Source organism: Mytilus californianus, unplaced genomic scaffold, assembly GCF_021869535.1.
Source record: "Mytilus californianus isolate M0D057914Y unplaced genomic scaffold, xbMytCali1.0.p SCAF_3, whole genome shotgun sequence".
In the NCBI taxonomy this organism is placed as follows: Eukaryota; Metazoa; Mollusca; class Bivalvia; order Mytilida; family Mytilidae; genus Mytilus; species Mytilus californianus.
In genome coordinates, this window is record NW_026262679.1 from 49841943 (window position 1) to 49867614 (window position 25672).

Sequence of the window (25672 nt, forward strand, 5' to 3'; positions counted from 1 at the left end):
ATTTTTTAAAAAATCAAATTTTTACTGAATCAAATGTGATATCCATAGAAAAAAACTTTTTAAAGCTTAAAATATCATATAAATAAACTTCAGAAATGCATAACTAAGAAACAATAGGCAACATTTCAACTATCAAATATAGTAAAAAACCATTCAAACCAGCAAAAAAGCAAGAAATCAAGAAATCACAATTCAGAAATGACCACTTCAATGAAGTTTAGACATACCAATGATAAAGATAAAAAGGTTAGGTTTGTTAGATTGATTGTTAAATGTTAGTACAGAAACGGCTAGTAAGCAAGATGTATTTCTGAATTCATTATTTGATATTTAATTGCATTAGTACAATAACTTGTGAATAAAAATATTTTTTCTGTCAATTTACAATGTAACTGCATATATTCACCTTTACATAAGGTAATTAATTATGACCATTAACACCTAATAATATCTTGAATTTATTGAATTGCTTATTATTCACCATTAACAAAATATTAACAGACATCCAAATTGATTTTTCCATTAATCTGAAAAATGTTTTTTTGAAAATTTGTTGATGATGGCAGTCCTTTGATAGTCTCCACCTAATATAATTAACTTTTTCTAGATTAATTTTTTTAAAGCTTGACATAAAAACAAGTCACTTAATTGTCAAGGGTGGATCCAGCATCCAGCATTTTGGAAAGGGTGGGTGTGTTGGTTTGGGGGGGGGGGGGGGGGAGGTGGTGTAATTTAATAAAACAGATAATAAAGTTTTTGGAAATTTTGTTTAAGGGTCTCCTTGAATGAAAAAAAATATAAAAAGATGTAATACCAACAATTTGATATATGTGCTTCTATATATGGATGCAAGCTAGCATACATCTGATACATTAAGGATATAAGCTGAAATAAATCTAATATGTTAAGGATACAGGATATGACATACATTTGATACATTAAGGATATAAGCTGAAATAAATCTGATATGTTAAGGATATAAGCTGACATACATTTGATACATTAAGGATATAAACTGAAATAAATCTGATATTTCAAGGATACAGAATATACTACATTTGATACATTAAGGATATAAACTTAAATAAATCTGATATTTTAAGAATACAAAATGACATACATCTGATATTGTAAGGATACAAAATGACATACATCTGATATTGTAAGGATACAGACTGACATACATCTGATACATTAAGGATATAAGATAGAATAAATCTGATATGTAAAGGATATAGGCTGACATACATCTGATACATTAAGGATAAAAGCTGAAAAACATCTGATATGTTAAGGATATAGGCTGACATACATCTGATACATTAAGGATATAAGCCGAAAAACATCTAATATGTTAATGATATATAGGCTGAAATAAATCTGATATGTTAAGGATACAGGATATGACATACATTTGATACATTAAGGATATAAGATGAAATAAATCTGATATGTTAAGGATACAGGATATCACTTACATCTGATACACTAAGGTTACAGGATATGACATACATTTGATACATTAAGGATATAAACTGGAATAAATCTGATATGTTAAGGACACAGAATGAATTACATCTGATTCATTAAGGATATAAGCTAGAATAAATCTGATATAGTAAGGATACAGTCCAGGGGCGTTTCTAGGATATTTGAAAGAGGGGGCGTAGAATCAAGAAAAACTTTTTGGACCTTTGTTTTGCTAAAAAAACATAAAATAATGATAAATTGCCATATTCAATACAATTTAAGAAGATCACGATAGTTTTTTTTTTTTTTTTTTTTTGAAAAGATGTACGCCCATTACGCCCTCACCTGGACCCGCCCCTGCAGGCCGACATACATCTGATACATTAAGGATATAAGATAGAATAAATCTGATATGTAAAGGATATAGGCTGACATACATCTGATACATTAAGGATATAAGATAGAATAAATCTGATATGTTAAGGATACAGAATGCCATACATCTGATACAAAATAAAATAAATAAGGATATAAGCTGAAACGAATCTGATATGTTGAGGATACAGGATATCACTTACATCTGATACATTAAGGATATAAACTGAAATAAATCTGATATGTTAAGGATACAGGATATGACATGCATTTTATATATTAAGGATATAAGCTGAAACAAATCTGATATGTTAAGGATACAGGATATGACATACATTTGATATATTAAGGATATAAGCTGACATACATTTGATACATTAAGGATATAAACTGAAATAAATCTGATATTTCAAGGATACAGAATATATTACATATGATACACTAAGGATATAAACTTAACTAAATCTGATATTTTAAGAATACAAAATGACATATATCTGATAGTGTAAGAAACAGGCTGACATACATCTGATACATTAAGGATATAAGATAGAATAAATCTGATATGTAAAGGATATAGGCTGACATACATCCGATACATTAAGGATAAAAGCCCAAAAACATCTGATATGTTAAGGATATAGGCTGACATACATCTGATACATTAAGGATATAAGATGAAAAACAACTTATATGTATAGGATATAGGCTGAAATAAATCTGATATGTTAAGGATACAGGATATGACATACATTTGATACATTAAGGATATAAGCTGAAATAAATCTGATATGTTAAGGATACAGGATATCACTTACATCTGATACACTAAGGTTACAGGATATGACATACATTTGATACATTAAGGATATAAACTGGAATAAATCTGATATGTTAAGGACACAGAATGAATTACATCTGATTCATTAAGGATATAAGCTAGAATAAATCTGATATAGTAAGGATATAGTCAAGGGGCGTTTCTAGAATATTTAAAAGAGGGGGCGTAGAATCAAGAAAATTTTTTTGGACCTTTGTATTGTTAAAAAAAAACATAAAATAATGATAAATTGCCATATGCAATACAATTTAAGAAGATCACGAAAGTTTTTTTTTTTTTTTTTTTTTTTTTTGAAAAGAGGTACGCCCATTACGCCCTCACCTGGACCCGCCTCTGCAGGCTGACATACATCTGATACATTAAGGATATAAGATAGAATAAATCTGATATGTAAAGGATATAGGCTGACATACATCTGATACATTTAGGATATAAGATAGAATAAATCTGATATGTAAAGGATATAGGCTGACATACATCTGATACATTAAGAATAATAGCCAAAAAACATCTGATATGTTAAGGATATAGGCTGACATATATCTGATACATTAAGGATATGAGCCGAAAAAAATCTAATATGTTAAGGATATAGGCTGAAATAAATCTGATATGTTAAGGACACAGAATGAATTACATCTGATACATTAAGGATATAAGCTGAAATAAATCTGATATGTTAAGGATACAGAATGCCATACATCTGATACATGAAGGATATAAGCTGAAATAAATCTGATATATTGAGGATACAGGATATGACTTACATCTGATACATTAAGGATATAAACTGAAATAAATCTGATATGTTAAGGATACAGGATATGACATACTTTCTATACATTGAGGATATAAGATGAAATAAATCTGATATGTTTAGGATACAGGATATGACATACATTTAATACATTAAGGATATAAGCTGAAATAAATCTGATATGTTAAGGATACAGGATATGCCATACATTTGAAACATTAAGGATATAAGCTGAAATAAATCTGATATGTTAAGGATATAGGCTGACATACATCTGATACATTAAGGATATAAACTGAAATAAATCTGATATTTCAAGGATACAGAATACATTACATTTGATACATTAAGGATATAAACTGAAATAAATCTGATATGTTAAGGGTACAGGATATGACTTACATCTGATACATTAAGGTTACAGGATATGACATTCATTTGAGACATTAAGGATATTAACTGGAATAAATCTGATATGTTAAAGACACAGAATTCCATACATCTGATAGATTAAGGATATAAGCTGAAATAAATATGATATGTTGAGGATACAGGATATGACTTACATCTGATACATTAAGGATATAAACCAATAAATCTGATTTGTTAAGGATACAGGATATGACATACATTTGATACATTAAGGATATAAACTGGAATAAATCTGATATGCTAAGGATACAGGATATAACATACATTTGATACATTAAGGATATAAGCTGAAATAAATCTGATATGTTAAGGATATAGGCTGACATACATCTGATACATTAAGGATATAAGATAGAATAAATCTGATATGTAAAGGATATAGGCTGACATACATCTGATACATTAAGGATAAAAGCCCCAAAAAATCTGATACGTTAAGGATATAGGCTGACATACATCTGATACATTAAGGATATAAGCTGAAAAACATCTAATATGTTAAGGATATAGGCTGAAATAAATCTGATATGTTAAGGATACAGGATATGACATACATTTGATACATTAAGGATATAAGCTGAAATAAATTTGATATGTTAAGGATACAGGATACGACTTACATCTGATACACTAAGGTTCCAGGATATGACATACATTTGATACATTAAGGATTTAAACTGGAATAAATCTGATATGTTAAGGACACAGAATGAATTACATCTGATTCATTAAGGATATAAGCTAGAATAAATCTGATATAGTAAGGATACAGTCCAGGGGCATGTCTAGGATATTTAAAAGAGGGGGCGTAGAATCAAGAAAATTTTTTTGGACCTTTGTTTTGTTAAAAAAAACATAAAATAATGATAAATTGCCATATGCAATACAATTTAAGAAGATCACGTTAGTTTTTTATTTTTTTTTTTTTTTTAAAAGAGGTACGCCCATTACGCCCTCACCTGGACCCGTCTCTGCAGGCTGACATACATCTGATACATTAAGGATATAAGATACAATAAATCTGATATGTAAAGGATATAGGCTGACATACATCTGATACATTAAGGATATAAGATAGAATAAATCTGATATGTAAAGGATATAGGCTGACATACATCTGATACATTAAGAATAAAAGCAAAACATCTGATATGTTAAGGATATAGGCTGACATACATCTGATACATTAAGGATATGAGCCGAAAAACATCTAATATGTTAAGGATATAGGCTGAAATAAATCTGATATGTTAAGGATACAGAATGCCATACATCTGATACATTAAGGATATAAGCTGAAATAAATCTGATATGTTAAGGATACAGAATGCCATACATCTGATACATTAAGGATATAAGCTGAAATAAATCTGGTATGTTGAGGATACAGGATATGAATTACATCTGATACATTAAGGATATTAACTGAAATAAATCTGATATGTTAAGGATACAGGATATGACATACTTTTGATACATTGAGGATATAAGATGAAATAAATCTGATATGTTTAGGATACAGGATATGACATACATTTGATACATTAAGGATATAACCTGAAATAAATCTGATATGTTAAGGATACAGGATATGCCATACATTTGAAACATTAAGGATATAAGCTGAAATAAATCTGATATGTTAAGGATATAGGCTGACATACATCTGATACATTAAGGATATAAACTGAAATAAATCTGATATTTCAAGGATACAGAGTATATTACATTTGATACATTAAGGATATAAACTGAAATAAATCTGATATGTTAAGGGTACAGGATATGACTAACATCTGATACATTAAGGTTACCGGATATGACATACATTTGATACATTAAGGATATTAACTGGAATAAATCTGATATGTTAAGGACACAGAATGCCATACATCTGATACATTAAGGATATAAGCTGAAATAAATATGATATGTTGAGGATACAGGATATGACTTACATCTGATACATTAAGGATATAAACAAATAAATCTGATATGTTAAGGATATAGGATATGACATACATTTGACACATTAAGGATATAAGCTGAAATAAATCTGATATGTTAAGGAAACAGGATATGACTTACATCTGATACTTTAAGGTTACAGGATATTACATACATTTGATACATTAAGGATATAAACTGGAATAAATCTGATATGTTAAGGATACAGCATATGACATACATTTGATACATTAAGGATATAAGCTGAAATAAATCTGCTGATATGTTAAGGATATAGGCTGACATACATCTGACACATTAAGGATATCAGAAAGAATAAATCTGATATGTAAAGGATATAGGCTGACATACATCTGATACATTAAGGATAAAAGCCCAAAAACATCTGATACGTTAAGGATATAGGCTGACATACATCTGATACATTAAGGATATAAGCTGAAAAACATCTAATATGTTAAGGATATAGGCTGAAATAAATTTGATATGTTAAGGATACAGGATATGACATACATTTGATACATTAAGGATATAAGCTGAAATAAATCTGATATGTTAAGGATACAGGATATGACACACATCTGATACACTAAGGTTCCAGGATATGACATACATTTGATACATTAAGGATATAAACTGGAATAAATCTGATATGTTAAGGACACAGAATGAATTACATCTGCTTTAAGGATATAAGCTAGAATAAATTTGATATACTAAGGATACAGTCCAGGAGCGTTTCTAGGATATTAAAAAGAGGGGGCGTAGAATCAAGAAAATTTTTTTGGACCTTTGTTTTGTTAAAATAACATAAAATAATGATAAATTGCCATATGCAATACAATTTAAGAAGATCACGATAGTTTTTTTTTTTTTTTTTTTTTTGAAAAGAGGTACACCCATTACGCCCTCACCTGGACCCGCCTCTGCAGGCTGACATACATCTGATACATTAAGGATATAAGATAGAATAAATCTGATATGTAAAGGATATAGGCTGACATACATCTGATACATTAAGGATATAAGATAGAATAAATTTGATATGTAAAGGATATAGGCTGACATACATCTGATACATTAAGAATAAAAGCCAAAAAACATCTGATATGTTAAGGATATAGGCTGACATACATCTGATATGTTAAGGATAAAGAATGCCATACATCTGATACATTAAGGATATAAGCTGAAATAAATCTGATATGTTAAGGATACAGAATGACATACATCTGATACATTAAGGATATAAGCTGAAATAAATCTGATATGTTAAGGATACAGGATATGACATACATTTGATACATTAAGGATATAAACTGAAATAAATCTGATATGTTAAGGGTACAGGATATGACTTACATCTGATACATTAAGGTTACCGGATATGACATACATTTGATACATTAAGGATATTAACTGGAATAAATCTGATATGTTAAGGACACAGAATGCCATACATCTGATACATTAAGGATATAAGCTGAAATAAATATGATATGTTGAGGATACAGGATATGACTTACATTTGATACATTAAGGATATAAACTGAAATAAATCTGATATTTCAAGGATACAGAATATATTACATATGATACACTAAGGATATAAACTTAACTAAATCTGATATTTTAAGAATACAAAATGACATATATCTGATAGTGTAAGAAACAGGCTGACATACATCTGATACATTAAGGATATAAGATAGAATAAATCTGATATGTAAAGGATATAGGCTGACATACATCCGATACATTAAGGATAAAAGCCCAAAAACATCTGATATGTTAAGGATATAGGCTGACATACATCTGATACATTAAGGATATAAGATGAAAAACAACTTATATGTATAGGATATAGGCTGAAATAAATCTGATATGTTAAGGATACAGGATATGACATACATTTGATACATTAAGGATATAAGCTGAAATAAATCTGATATGTTAAGGATACAGGATATCACTTACATCTGATACACTAAGGTTACAGGATATGACATACATTTGATACATTAAGGATATAAACTGGAATAAATCTGATATGTTAAGGACACAGAATGAATTACATCTGATTCATTAAGGATATAAGCTAGAATAAATCTGATATAGTAAGGATATAGTCAAGGGGCGTTTCTAGAATATTTAAAAGAGGGGGCGTAGAATCAAGAAAATTTTTTTGGACCTTTGTATTGTTAAAAAAAAACATAAAATAATGATAAATTGCCATATGCAATACAATTTAAGAAGATCACGAAAGTTTTTTTTTTTTTTTTTTTTTTTTTTGAAAAGAGGTACGCCCATTACGCCCTCACCTGGACCCGCCTCTGCAGGCTGACATACATCTGATACATTAAGGATATAAGATAGAATAAATCTGATATGTAAAGGATATAGGCTGACATACATCTGATACATTTAGGATATAAGATAGAATAAATCTGATATGTAAAGGATATAGGCTGACATACATCTGATACATTAAGAATAATAGCCAAAAAACATCTGATATGTTAAGGATATAGGCTGACATATATCTGATACATTAAGGATATGAGCCGAAAAAAATCTAATATGTTAAGGATATAGGCTGAAATAAATCTGATATGTTAAGGACACAGAATGAATTACATCTGATACATTAAGGATATAAGCTGAAATAAATCTGATATGTTAAGGATACAGAATGCCATACATCTGATACATGAAGGATATAAGCTGAAATAAATCTGATATATTGAGGATACAGGATATGACTTACATCTGATACATTAAGGATATAAACTGAAATAAATCTGATATGTTAAGGATACAGGATATGACATACTTTCTATACATTGAGGATATAAGATGAAATAAATCTGATATGTTTAGGATACAGGATATGACATACATTTAATACATTAAGGATATAAGCTGAAATAAATCTGATATGTTAAGGATACAGGATATGCCATACATTTGAAACATTAAGGATATAAGCTGAAATAAATCTGATATGTTAAGGATATAGGCTGACATACATCTGATACATTAAGGATATAAACTGAAATAAATCTGATATTTCAAGGATACAGAATACATTACATTTGATACATTAAGGATATAAACTGAAATAAATCTGATATGTTAAGGGTACAGGATATGACTTACATCTGATACATTAAGGTTACAGGATATGACATTCATTTGAGACATTAAGGATATTAACTGGAATAAATCTGATATGTTAAAGACACAGAATTCCATACATCTGATAGATTAAGGATATAAGCTGAAATAAATATGATATGTTGAGGATACAGGATATGACTTACATCTGATACATTAAGGATATAAACCAATAAATCTGATTTGTTAAGGATACAGGATATGACATACATTTGATACATTAAGGATATAAACTGGAATAAATCTGATATGCTAAGGATACAGGATATAACATACATTTGATACATTAAGGATATAAGCTGAAATAAATCTGATATGTTAAGGATATAGGCTGACATACATCTGATACATTAAGGATATAAGATAGAATAAATCTGATATGTAAAGGATATAGGCTGACATACATCTGATACATTAAGGATAAAAGCCCCAAAAAATCTGATACGTTAAGGATATAGGCTGACATACATCTGATACATTAAGGATATAAGCTGAAAAACATCTAATATGTTAAGGATATAGGCTGAAATAAATCTGATATGTTAAGGATACAGGATATGACATACATTTGATACATTAAGGATATAAGCTGAAATAAATTTGATATGTTAAGGATACAGGATACGACTTACATCTGATACACTAAGGTTCCAGGATATGACATACATTTGATACATTAAGGATTTAAACTGGAATAAATCTGATATGTTAAGGACACAGAATGAATTACATCTGATTCATTAAGGATATAAGCTAGAATAAATCTGATATAGTAAGGATACAGTCCAGGGGCATGTCTAGGATATTTAAAAGAGGGGGCGTAGAATCAAGAAAATTTTTTTGGACCTTTGTTTTGTTAAAAAAAACATAAAATAATGATAAATTGCCATATGCAATACAATTTAAGAAGATCACGTTAGTTTTTTATTTTTTTTTTTTTTTTAAAAGAGGTACGCCCATTACGCCCTCACCTGGACCCGTCTCTGCAGGCTGACATACATCTGATACATTAAGGATATAAGATACAATAAATCTGATATGTAAAGGATATAGGCTGACATACATCTGATACATTAAGGATATAAGATAGAATAAATCTGATATGTAAAGGATATAGGCTGACATACATCTGATACATTAAGAATAAAAGCAAAACATCTGATATGTTAAGGATATAGGCTGACATACATCTGATACATTAAGGATATGAGCCGAAAAACATCTAATATGTTAAGGATATAGGCTGAAATAAATCTGATATGTTAAGGATACAGAATGCCATACATCTGATACATTAAGGATATAAGCTGAAATAAATCTGATATGTTAAGGATACAGAATGCCATACATCTGATACATTAAGGATATAAGCTGAAATAAATCTGGTATGTTGAGGATACAGGATATGAATTACATCTGATACATTAAGGATATTAACTGAAATAAATCTGATATGTTAAGGATACAGGATATGACATACTTTTGATACATTGAGGATATAAGATGAAATAAATCTGATATGTTTAGGATACAGGATATGACATACATTTGATACATTAAGGATATAACCTGAAATAAATCTGATATGTTAAGGATACAGGATATGCCATACATTTGAAACATTAAGGATATAAGCTGAAATAAATCTGATATGTTAAGGATATAGGCTGACATACATCTGATACATTAAGGATATAAACTGAAATAAATCTGATATTTCAAGGATACAGAGTATATTACATTTGATACATTAAGGATATAAACTGAAATAAATCTGATATGTTAAGGGTACAGGATATGACTAACATCTGATACATTAAGGTTACCGGATATGACATACATTTGATACATTAAGGATATTAACTGGAATAAATCTGATATGTTAAGGACACAGAATGCCATACATCTGATACATTAAGGATATAAGCTGAAATAAATATGATATGTTGAGGATACAGGATATGACTTACATCTGATACATTAAGGATATAAACAAATAAATCTGATATGTTAAGGATATAGGATATGACATACATTTGACACATTAAGGATATAAGCTGAAATAAATCTGATATGTTAAGGAAACAGGATATGACTTACATCTGATACTTTAAGGTTACAGGATATTACATACATTTGATACATTAAGGATATAAACTGGAATAAATCTGATATGTTAAGGATACAGCATATGACATACATTTGATACATTAAGGATATAAGCTGAAATAAATCTGCTGATATGTTAAGGATATAGGCTGACATACATCTGACACATTAAGGATATCAGAAAGAATAAATCTGATATGTAAAGGATATAGGCTGACATACATCTGATACATTAAGGATAAAAGCCCAAAAACATCTGATACGTTAAGGATATAGGCTGACATACATCTGATACATTAAGGATATAAGCTGAAAAACATCTAATATGTTAAGGATATAGGCTGAAATAAATTTGATATGTTAAGGATACAGGATATGACATACATTTGATACATTAAGGATATAAGCTGAAATAAATCTGATATGTTAAGGATACAGGATATGACACACATCTGATACACTAAGGTTCCAGGATATGACATACATTTGATACATTAAGGATATAAACTGGAATAAATCTGATATGTTAAGGACACAGAATGAATTACATCTGCTTTAAGGATATAAGCTAGAATAAATTTGATATACTAAGGATACAGTCCAGGAGCGTTTCTAGGATATTAAAAAGAGGGGGCGTAGAATCAAGAAAATTTTTTTGGACCTTTGTTTTGTTAAAATAACATAAAATAATGATAAATTGCCATATGCAATACAATTTAAGAAGATCACGATAGTTTTTTTTTTTTTTTTTTTTTTGAAAAGAGGTACACCCATTACGCCCTCACCTGGACCCGCCTCTGCAGGCTGACATACATCTGATACATTAAGGATATAAGATAGAATAAATCTGATATGTAAAGGATATAGGCTGACATACATCTGATACATTAAGGATATAAGATAGAATAAATTTGATATGTAAAGGATATAGGCTGACATACATCTGATACATTAAGAATAAAAGCCAAAAAACATCTGATATGTTAAGGATATAGGCTGACATACATCTGATATGTTAAGGATAAAGAATGCCATACATCTGATACATTAAGGATATAAGCTGAAATAAATCTGATATGTTAAGGATACAGAATGACATACATCTGATACATTAAGGATATAAGCTGAAATAAATCTGATATGTTAAGGATACAGGATATGACATACATTTGATACATTAAGGATATAAACTGAAATAAATCTGATATGTTAAGGGTACAGGATATGACTTACATCTGATACATTAAGGTTACCGGATATGACATACATTTGATACATTAAGGATATTAACTGGAATAAATCTGATATGTTAAGGACACAGAATGCCATACATCTGATACATTAAGGATATAAGCTGAAATAAATATGATATGTTGAGGATACAGGATATGACTTACATTTGATACATTAAGGATATAAACTGAAATAAATCTGATATTTCAAGGATACAGAATATATTACATATGATACACTAAGGATATAAACTTAACTAAATCTGATATTTTAAGAATACAAAATGACATATATCTGATAGTGTAAGAAACAGGCTGACATACATCTGATACATTAAGGATATAAGATAGAATAAATCTGATATGTAAAGGATATAGGCTGACATACATCCGATACATTAAGGATAAAAGCCCAAAAACATCTGATATGTTAAGGATATAGGCTGACATACATCTGATACATTAAGGATATAAGATGAAAAACAACTTATATGTATAGGATATAGGCTGAAATAAATCTGATATGTTAAGGATACAGGATATGACATACATTTGATACATTAAGGATATAAGCTGAAATAAATCTGATATGTTAAGGATACAGGATATCACTTACATCTGATACACTAAGGTTACAGGATATGACATACATTTGATACATTAAGGATATAAACTGGAATAAATCTGATATGTTAAGGACACAGAATGAATTACATCTGATTCATTAAGGATATAAGCTAGAATAAATCTGATATAGTAAGGATATAGTCAAGGGGCGTTTCTAGAATATTTAAAAGAGGGGGCGTAGAATCAAGAAAATTTTTTTGGACCTTTGTATTGTTAAAAAAAAACATAAAATAATGATAAATTGCCATATGCAATACAATTTAAGAAGATCACGAAAGTTTTTTTTTTTTTTTTTTTTTTTTTTGAAAAGAGGTACGCCCATTACGCCCTCACCTGGACCCGCCTCTGCAGGCTGACATACATCTGATACATTAAGGATATAAGATAGAATAAATCTGATATGTAAAGGATATAGGCTGACATACATCTGATACATTTAGGATATAAGATAGAATAAATCTGATATGTAAAGGATATAGGCTGACATACATCTGATACATTAAGAATAATAGCCAAAAAACATCTGATATGTTAAGGATATAGGCTGACATATATCTGATACATTAAGGATATGAGCCGAAAAAAATCTAATATGTTAAGGATATAGGCTGAAATAAATCTGATATGTTAAGGACACAGAATGAATTACATCTGATACATTAAGGATATAAGCTGAAATAAATCTGATATGTTAAGGATACAGAATGCCATACATCTGATACATGAAGGATATAAGCTGAAATAAATCTGATATATTGAGGATACAGGATATGACTTACATCTGATACATTAAGGATATAAACTGAAATAAATCTGATATGTTAAGGATACAGGATATGACATACTTTCTATACATTGAGGATATAAGATGAAATAAATCTGATATGTTTAGGATACAGGATATGACATACATTTAATACATTAAGGATATAAGCTGAAATAAATCTGATATGTTAAGGATACAGGATATGCCATACATTTGAAACATTAAGGATATAAGCTGAAATAAATCTGATATGTTAAGGATATAGGCTGACATACATCTGATACATTAAGGATATAAACTGAAATAAATCTGATATTTCAAGGATACAGAATACATTACATTTGATACATTAAGGATATAAACTGAAATAAATCTGATATGTTAAGGGTACAGGATATGACTTACATCTGATACATTAAGGTTACAGGATATGACATTCATTTGAGACATTAAGGATATTAACTGGAATAAATCTGATATGTTAAAGACACAGAATTCCATACATCTGATAGATTAAGGATATAAGCTGAAATAAATATGATATGTTGAGGATACAGGATATGACTTACATCTGATACATTAAGGATATAAACCAATAAATCTGATTTGTTAAGGATACAGGATATGACATACATTTGATACATTAAGGATATAAACTGGAATAAATCTGATATGCTAAGGATACAGGATATAACATACATTTGATACATTAAGGATATAAGCTGAAATAAATCTGATATGTTAAGGATATAGGCTGACATACATCTGATACATTAAGGATATAAGATAGAATAAATCTGATATGTAAAGGATATAGGCTGACATACATCTGATACATTAAGGATAAAAGCCCCAAAAAATCTGATACGTTAAGGATATAGGCTGACATACATCTGATACATTAAGGATATAAGCTGAAAAACATCTAATATGTTAAGGATATAGGCTGAAATAAATCTGATATGTTAAGGATACAGGATATGACATACATTTGATACATTAAGGATATAAGCTGAAATAAATTTGATATGTTAAGGATACAGGATACGACTTACATCTGATACACTAAGGTTCCAGGATATGACATACATTTGATACATTAAGGATTTAAACTGGAATAAATCTGATATGTTAAGGACACAGAATGAATTACATCTGATTCATTAAGGATATAAGCTAGAATAAATCTGATATAGTAAGGATACAGTCCAGGGGCATGTCTAGGATATTTAAAAGAGGGGGCGTAGAATCAAGAAAATTTTTTTGGACCTTTGTTTTGTTAAAAAAAACATAAAATAATGATAAATTGCCATATGCAATACAATTTAAGAAGATCACGTTAGTTTTTTATTTTTTTTTTTTTTTTAAAAGAGGTACGCCCATTACGCCCTCACCTGGACCCGTCTCTGCAGGCTGACATACATCTGATACATTAAGGATATAAGATACAATAAATCTGATATGTAAAGGATATAGGCTGACATACATCTGATACATTAAGGATATAAGATAGAATAAATCTGATATGTAAAGGATATAGGCTGACATACATCTGATACATTAAGAATAAAAGCAAAACATCTGATATGTTAAGGATATAGGCTGACATACATCTGATACATTAAGGATATGAGCCGAAAAACATCTAATATGTTAAGGATATAGGCTGAAATAAATCTGATATGTTAAGGATACAGAATGCCATACATCTGATACATTAAGGATATAAGCTGAAATAAATCTGATATGTTAAGGATACAGAATGCCATACATCTGATACATTAAGGATATAAGCTGAAATAAATCTGGTATGTTGAGGATACAGGATATGAATTACATCTGATACATTAAGGATATTAACTGAAATAAATCTGATATGTTAAGGATACAGGATATGACATACTTTTGATACATTGAGGATATAAGATGAAATAAATCTGATATGTTTAGGATACAGGATATGACATACATTTGATACATTAAGGATATAACCTGAAATAAATCTGATATGTTAAGGATACAGGATATGCCATACATTTGAAACATTAAGGATATAAGCTGAAATAAATCTGATATGTTAAGGATATAGGCTGACATACATCTGATACATTAAGGATATAAACTGAAATAAATCTGATATTTCAAGGATACAGAGTATATTACATTTGATACATTAAGGATATAAACTGAAATAAATCTGATATGTTAAGGGTACAGGATATGACTAACATCTGATACATTAAGGTTACCGGATATGACATACATTTGATACATTAAGGATATTAACTGGAATAAATCTGATATGTTAAGGACACAGAATGCCATACATCTGATACATTAAGGATATAAGCTGAAATAAATATGATATGTTGAGGATACAGGATATGACTTACATCTGATACATTAAGGATATAAACAAATAAATCTGATATGTTAAGGATATAGGATATGACATACATTTGACACATTAAGGATATAAGCTGAAATAAATCTGATATGTTAAGGAAACAGGATATGACTTACATCTGATACTTTAAGGTTACAGGATATTACATACATTTGATACATTAAGGATATAAACTGGAATAAATCTGATATGTTAAGGATACAGCATATGACATACATTTGATACATTAAGGATATAAGCTGAAATAAATCTGCTGATATGTTAAGGATATAGGCTGACATACATCTGACACATTAAGGATATCAGAAAGAATAAATCTGATATGTAAAGGATATAGGCTGACATACATCTGATACATTAAGGATAAAAGCCCAAAAACATCTGATACGTTAAGGATATAGGCTGACATACATCTGATACATTAAGGATATAAGCTGAAAAACATCTAATATGTTAAGGATATAGGCTGAAATAAATTTGATATGTTAAGGATACAGGATATGACATACATTTGATACATTAAGGATATAAGCTGAAATAAATCTGATATGTTAAGGATACAGGATATGACACACATCTGATACACTAAGGTTCCAGGATATGACATACATTTGATACATTAAGGATATAAACTGGAATAAATCTGATATGTTAAGGACACAGAATGAATTACATCTGCTTTAAGGATATAAGCTAGAATAAATTTGATATACTAAGGATACAGTCCAGGAGCGTTTCTAGGATATTAAAAAGAGGGGGCGTAGAATCAAGAAAATTTTTTTGGACCTTTGTTTTGTTAAAATAACATAAAATAATGATAAATTGCCATATGCAATACAATTTAAGAAGATCACGATAGTTTTTTTTTTTTTTTTTTTTTTGAAAAGAGGTACACCCATTACGCCCTCACCTGGACCCGCCTCTGCAGGCTGACATACATCTGATACATTAAGGATATAAGATAGAATAAATCTGATATGTAAAGGATATAGGCTGACATACATCTGATACATTAAGGATATAAGATAGAATAAATTTGATATGTAAAGGATATAGGCTGACATACATCTGATACATTAAGAATAAAAGCCAAAAAACATCTGATATGTTAAGGATATAGGCTGACATACATCTGATATGTTAAGGATAAAGAATGCCATACATCTGATACATTAAGGATATAAGCTGAAATAAATCTGATATGTTAAGGATACAGAATGACATACATCTGATACATTAAGGATATAAGCTGAAATAAATCTGATATGTTAAGGATACAGGATATGACATACATTTGATACATTAAGGATATAAACTGAAATAAATCTGATATGTTAAGGGTACAGGATATGACTTACATCTGATACATTAAGGTTACCGGATATGACATACATTTGATACATTAAGGATATTAACTGGAATAAATCTGATATGTTAAGGACACAGAATGCCATACATCTGATACATTAAGGATATAAGCTGAAATAAATATGATATGTTGAGGATACAGGATATGACTTACATTTGACACATTAAGGATATAAACAAATAAATCTGATATGTTAAGGATACAGGATATGACATACATTTGATACATTAAGGATATAAGTTGAAATAAATCTGATATGTTAAGGATACAGGATATGACTTACATCTGATACATTAAGGATATAAACAAATAAATCTGATATGTTAAGGATACAGGATATGACATACATTTGATACATTAAGGATATAAGCTGAAATAAATCTGATATGTTAAGGATATAGGCTGACATACATCTGATACATTAAGGATATAAGATAGAATAAATCTGATATGTAAAGGATATAGACTGACATACATCTGATACATTAAGGATAAAAGCCCCAAAACATCTGATACGTTAAGGATATAGGCTGACATACATCTGATACATTAAGGATATAAGCCGAAAAACATCTAATATGTTAAGGATATAGGCTGAAATAAATCTGATATGTTAAGGATACAGGATATGACATACATTTGATACATTAAGGATATAGTCTGAAATAAATCTGATATGTTAAGGATACAGGATATGACTTACATCTAATACACTAAGGTTACAGGATATGACATACATTTGATACATTAAGGATATAAACTGGAATAAATCTGATATGTTAAGGACACAGAATGAATTACATCTGATTCATTAAGGATATAAGCTAGAATAAATCTGATATGTAAAGGATACAGTCCAGGGGCGTTTCTAGGATATTTAAAAGAGGGGAGTAGAATGAAAAAAAAAGTTTTGGACCTTTGTTTTGTTAAAAAAAACATAAAATAATGATAAATTGCCATATGCAATACAATTTAAGAAGATCACGATAGTTTTTTTCTTTTTTTTTTTTTTTGAAAAGGGGTACGCCCATTACGCCCTCACATGGACACGCCTCTGCAGGCTGACATACATCTGACGCATTAAGGATATAAGATAGAATAAATCTGATATGTAAAGGATATAGGCTGACATACATCTGATATGTTAAGGATACAGGATATGACATACATTTGATACATTAAGGATATAAGCTGAAATAAATCTGATATGTTAAGGATACAGGATACGACTTACATCTGATACACTAAGGTTCCAGGATATGACATACATTTGATACATTAAGAATTTAAATTGGAATAAATCTGATATGTTAAGGACACAAAATGAATTACATCTGATTCATTAAGGATATAAGCTAGAATAAATCTGATATAGTAAGGATACAGTCCAGGGGCGTGTCTAGGATATTTAAAAGAGGGGGCGTAGAATCAAGAAAATTTTTTTGGACCTTTGTTTTGTTAAAAAAAACATAAAATAATGATAAATTGCCATATGCAATACAATTTAAGAAGATCACGTTAGTTTTTTTTTTTTTTTGAAAAGAGGTACGCCCATTACGCCCTCACCTGGACCCACCTCTGCAGGCTGACATACATCTGATACATTAAGGATATAAGATACAATAAATCTGATATGTAAAGGATATAGGCTGACATACATCTGATACATTAAGGATATAAGATAGAATAAATCTGATATGTAAAGGATATAGGCTGACATACATCTGATACATTAAGAATAAAAGCAAAACATCTGATATGTTAAGGATATAGGCTGACATACATCTGATACATTAAGGATATGAGCCGAAAAACATCTAATATGTTAAGGATATAGGCTGAAATAAATCTGATATGTTAAGGATACAGAATGCCATACATCTGATACATTAAGGATATAAGCTGAAATAAATCTGATATGTTAAGGATACAGAATGCCATACATCTGATACATTAAGGATTTAAGCTGAAATAAATCTGGTATGCTGAGGATACAGGATATGAATTACATCTGATACATTAAGGATATAAACTGAAATAAATCTGATATGTTTAGGATACAGGATATGACATACATTTGATACATTAAGGATATAACCTGAAATAAATCTGATATGTTAAGGATACAGGATATGCCATACATTTGAAACATTAAGGATATAAGCTGAAATAAATCTGATATGTTAAGGATATAGGCTGACATACATCTGATACATTAAGGATATAAACTGAAATAAATCTGATATTTCAAGGATACAGAATATATTACATTTGATACATTAAGGATATAAACTGAAATAAATCTGATATGTTAAGGGTATAGGATATGACTAACATCTGATACATTAAGGTTACAGGATATGACATACATTTGATACATTAAGGATATTAACTGGAATAAATCTAATATGTTAAGGACACAGAATGCCATACATCTGATACATTAAGGATATAAGCTGAAATAAATATGATATGTTGAGGATACAGGATATGACTTACATCTGATACATTAAGGATATAAACAAATAAATCTGATATGTTAAGGATATAGGATATGACATACATTTGACACATTAAGGATATAAGCTGAAATAAATCTGATATGTTAAGAATACAGGATATGACTTACATCTGATACTTTAAGGTTACAGGATATTACATACATTTGATACATTAAGGATATAAACTGGAATAAATCTGATATGTTAAGGATACAGCATATGACATACATTTGATACATTAAGGATATAAGCTGAAATAAATCTGATATGTAAAGGATATAGGCTGACATACATCTGATACATTAAGGATATCAGATAGAATAAATCTGATATGTAAAGGATATAGGCTGACATACATCTGATACATTAAGGATAAAAGCCCAAAAACATCTGATACGTTAAGGATATAGGCTGACATACATCTGATACATTAAGGATATAAACAAATAAATCTGATATGTTAAGGATACAGGATATGACATACATTTGATACATTAAGGATATAAGTTGAAATAAATCTGATATGTTAAGGATACAGGATATGACTTACATCTGATACATTAAGGATATAAACAAATAAATCTGATATGTTAAGGATACAGGATATGACATACATTTGATACATTAAGGATATAAGCTGAAATAAATCTGATATGTTAAGGATATAGGCTGACATACATCTGATACATTAAGGATATAAGATAGAATAAATCTGATATGTAAAGGATATAGGCTGACATACATTTGATACATTAAGGATATAAGCTGAAATAAATCTGATATGTTAAGGATATAGGCTGACATACATCTGATACATTAAGGATATAAGATAGAATAAATCTGATATGTAAAGGATATAGGCTGACATACATCTGATACATTAAGGATAAAAGCCCCAAAACATCTGATACGTTAAGGATATAGGCTGACATACATCTGATACATTAAGGATATAAACAAATAAATCTGATATGTTAAGGATACAGGATATGACATACATTTGATACATTAAGGATATAAGTTGAAATAAATCTGATATGTTAAGGATACAGGATATGACTTACATCTGATACATTTAGGATATAAACAAATAAATCTGATATGTTAAGGATACAGGATATGACATACATTTGATACATTAAGGATATAAGTTGAAATAAATCTGATATGTTGAGGATACAGGATATGACTTACATCTGATACATTAAGGATATAAACAAATAAATCTGATATGTTAAGGATACAGGATATGACATACATTTGATACATTAAGGATATAAGCTGAAATAAATCTGATATGTTAAAGATATAGGCTGACATACATCTGATACATTAAGGATATAAGATAGAATAAATCTGATATGTAAAGGATATAGACTGACATACATCTGATACATTAAGGATAAAAGCCCCAAAACATCTGATACTTTAAGGATATAGGCTGACATACATCTGATACATTAAGGATATAAGCCGAAAAACATCTAATATGTTAAGGATATAGGCTGAAATAAATCTGATATGTTAAGGATACAGGATATGACATACATTTGATACATTAAGGATATAGTCTGAAATAAATCTGATTTGTTAAGGATACAGGATATGACTTACATCTAATACACTAAGGTTACAGGATATGACATACATTTGATACATTAAGGATATAAACTTGAATAAATCTGATATGTTAAGGACACAGAATGAATTACATCTGATTCATTAAGGATATAAGCTAGAATAAATCTGATATGTAAAGGATACAGTCCAGGGGCGTTTCTAGGATATTAAAAAGAGGGGAGTAGAATGAAAAAAATTTTTTTGGACCTTTGTTTTGTTAAAAAAACATAAAATAATGATAAATTGCCATATGCAATACAATTTAAGAAGATCACGATAGTTTTTTTTTTTTTTTTTTTTTTTCGAAAAGGGGTAAGCCCATTACGCCCTCACCTGGACCTGCCTCTGCAGGCTGACATACATCTGACACATTAAGGATATAAGATAGAATAAATCTGATATGTAAAGGATATAGGCTGACATACATCTGATATGTTAAGGATACAGGATATGACATACATTTGATACATTAAGGATATAAGCTGAAATAAATCTGATATGTTAAGGATACAGGATACGACTTACATCTGATACACTAAGGTTCCAGGATATGACATACATTTGATACATTAAGGATTTAAACTGGAATAAATCTGATATGTTAAGGACACAGAATGAATTACATCTGATTCATTAAGGATATAAGCTAGAATAAATCTGATATAGTAAGGATACAGTCCAGGGGCGTGTCTAGGATATTTAAAAGAGGGGGCGTAGAATCAAGAAAACATTTTTGGACCTTTGTTTTGTTAAAAAAAACATAAAATAATGATAAATTGCCATATGCAATACAATTTAAGAAGATCACGTTAGTTTTTTTTTTTTTTTTTTTTTTTAAAAGAGGTACGCCCATTACGCCCTCACCTGGACCCGCCTCTGCAGGCTGACATACATCTGATACATTAAGGATATAAGATACAATAAATCTGATATGTAAAGGATATAGGCTGACATACATCTGATACATTAAGGATATAAGATAGAATAAATCTGATATGTAAAGGATATAGGCTGACATACATCTGATACATTAGGAATAAAAGCAAAACATCTGATATGTTAAGGATATAGGCTGACATACATCTGATACATTAGGAATAAAAGCAAAACATCTAATATGTTAAGGATATAGGCTGAAATAAATCTGATATGTTAAGGATACAGAATGCCATACATCTGATACATAAAGGATATAAGCTGAAATAAATCTGATATGTTAAAGATACAGAATGCCATACATCTGATACATTAAGGATATAAACTGAAATAAATCTGATATGTTAAGGAAACAGAATGCCATACATCTGATACAAAATAAAATAAATAAGGATATAAGCTGAAACAAATCTGATATGTTGAGGATACAGGATATGACTTACATCTAATACACTAAGGTTACAGGATATGACATACATTTGATACATTAAGGATATAAACTGGAATAAATCTGATATGTAAAGGACACAGAATGAATTACATCTGAATCATTAAAGATATAAGCTAGAATAAATCTGATATGTTAATGATACAGTCCAGGGGCATTTCTAGGATATTTAAAAGAGGGGAGTAGAACGAAAAAAAATTTTTTGGACCTTTGTTTTGTTAAAAAAAACATAAAATAATGATAAATTGCCATATGCAATACAATTTAAGAAGATCACGATAGTTTTTTTTTTTTTTTTTTTTTTGAAAAGAGGTATGCCCATTACGCCCTCACCTTGACCCGCCTCTGCAGGCTGACATACATCTGATACATTAAGGATATAAGATAGAATAAATCTGATATGTAAAGGATAAAGGCTGACATACATCTGATACATTAAGAATAAAAGCCAAAAAACATCTGATATGTTAAGGATATAGGCTGACATACATCTGATACATTAAGGATATGAGCCGAAAAACATCTAATATGTTAAGGATATAGGCTGAAATAGATCTGATGTGTTAAGGATACAGAATGCCATACATCTGTTACATTAAGGATATAAGCTGAAGTAAATCTGATATGTTAAGGATACAGAATGCCATACATCTGATACATTAAGGATACAAGCTGAAATAAATCTGATATGTTGAGGATACAGGATATGACTTACATCTGATATATTAAGGATATAAACTGAAATAAATCTGATATGTTAAGGATACAGGATATGACATACTTTTGATACATTGAGGATATAAGATGAAATAAATCTGATATGTTTAGGATACAGGATATGACATACATTTGATATATTAAGGATATAACCTGAAATAAATCTGATATGTTAAGGATACAGGATATGCCATACATTCGAAACATTAAGGATATAAGCTGAAATAAATCTGATATGTTAAGGATATAGGCTGACATACATCTGATACATTAAGGATATAAACTGAAATAAATCTGATATTTCAAGGATACAGAATATATTACATTTGATACATTAAGGATATAAACTGAGATAAATCTGATATGTGAAGGGTACAGGATATGACTTATATCTGATACATTAAGGTTACAGGATATGACATACATTTGATACATTAAGGATATTAACTGGAATAAATCTGATATATTAAGGACACAGAATGCCATACGTCTGATACATTAAGGATATAAGCTGAAATAAATATGATATGTTGAGGATACAGGATATGACTTACATCTGATACATTAAGGATATAAGCTGAAATAAATCTGATATGTAAAGGATACAGGATATGACTTACATCTGAAACTTTAAGGTTACAGGATATTACATACGTCTGATACATTAAAGATATAAACTGGAATAAATCTGATATGTTAAGGATACAGGATATGACATTCATTTGATACATTAAGGATATAAGCTGAAATAAATCTGATATGTAAAGGATACAGGATATGACTTACATCTGAAACTTTAAGGTTACAGGATATTACATACATTTGATACATTAAAGATATAAACTGGAATAAATCTGATATGTTAAGGATACAGGATATGACATACATTTGATACATAAAGGATATAAGCTGAAATAAATCTGATATGTTAAGGATATAGGCTGACATACATCTGATACATTAAGGATATAAGATAGAATAAATCTGATATGAAAAGGATATAGGCTGACATACATATGATACATTAAGGATAAAAGCCGAAAAACATCTGATATGTTAAGGATATAGGCTGACATACATCTGATACATTAAGGATATAAGCAGAAAAACATCTAATATGTTAAAGATATAGGCTGAAATAAATCTGATATGTTAAGGATACAGAATGCCATACATCTGATACAAAATAAAATAAATAAGGATATAAGCTGAAACAAATCTGATATGTTGAGGATACAGGATATCACTTACATCTGATACATTAAGGATATAAACTGAAATAAATCTGACATGTTAAGAATACAGGATATGACATACATTTGATACATTAAGGATATAAGCTGAAATAAATCTGATATGTTAAGGATACAGGATATGGCAAACATTTGATACATTAAGGATATAAGCTGAAATAAATCTGATATGTTAAGGATATAAGCTGACATACATTTGATACATTAAGGATATAAACTGAAATAAATCTGATATTTCAAGGATACAGAATATATGACATTTGATACATTAAGGATATAAACTTAAATAAATCTGATATTTTAAGAATACAAAATGACATACATCTGATATTGTAAGGATACAGGCCGGCATACATCGTGATACATTAAGGGATATAAGATAGAATAAATTTGATATGTTAAGGATATAGGCTGACATACATCTGATACATTAAGGATAAAAGCTGAAAAACATCTTATATGTTAAGGATATAGGCTGAAATAAATCTGATATGTAAAGGATATAGGCTGACATACATCTGATACATTAAGGATATAAGCTTAAATATATCTGATATGTTAAGGATACAGGATATGACATACATTTGATACATTAAGGATATAAGCTGAAATAAATCTGATATGTTAAGGATACAGGATATCACTTACATCTGATACACTAAGGTTA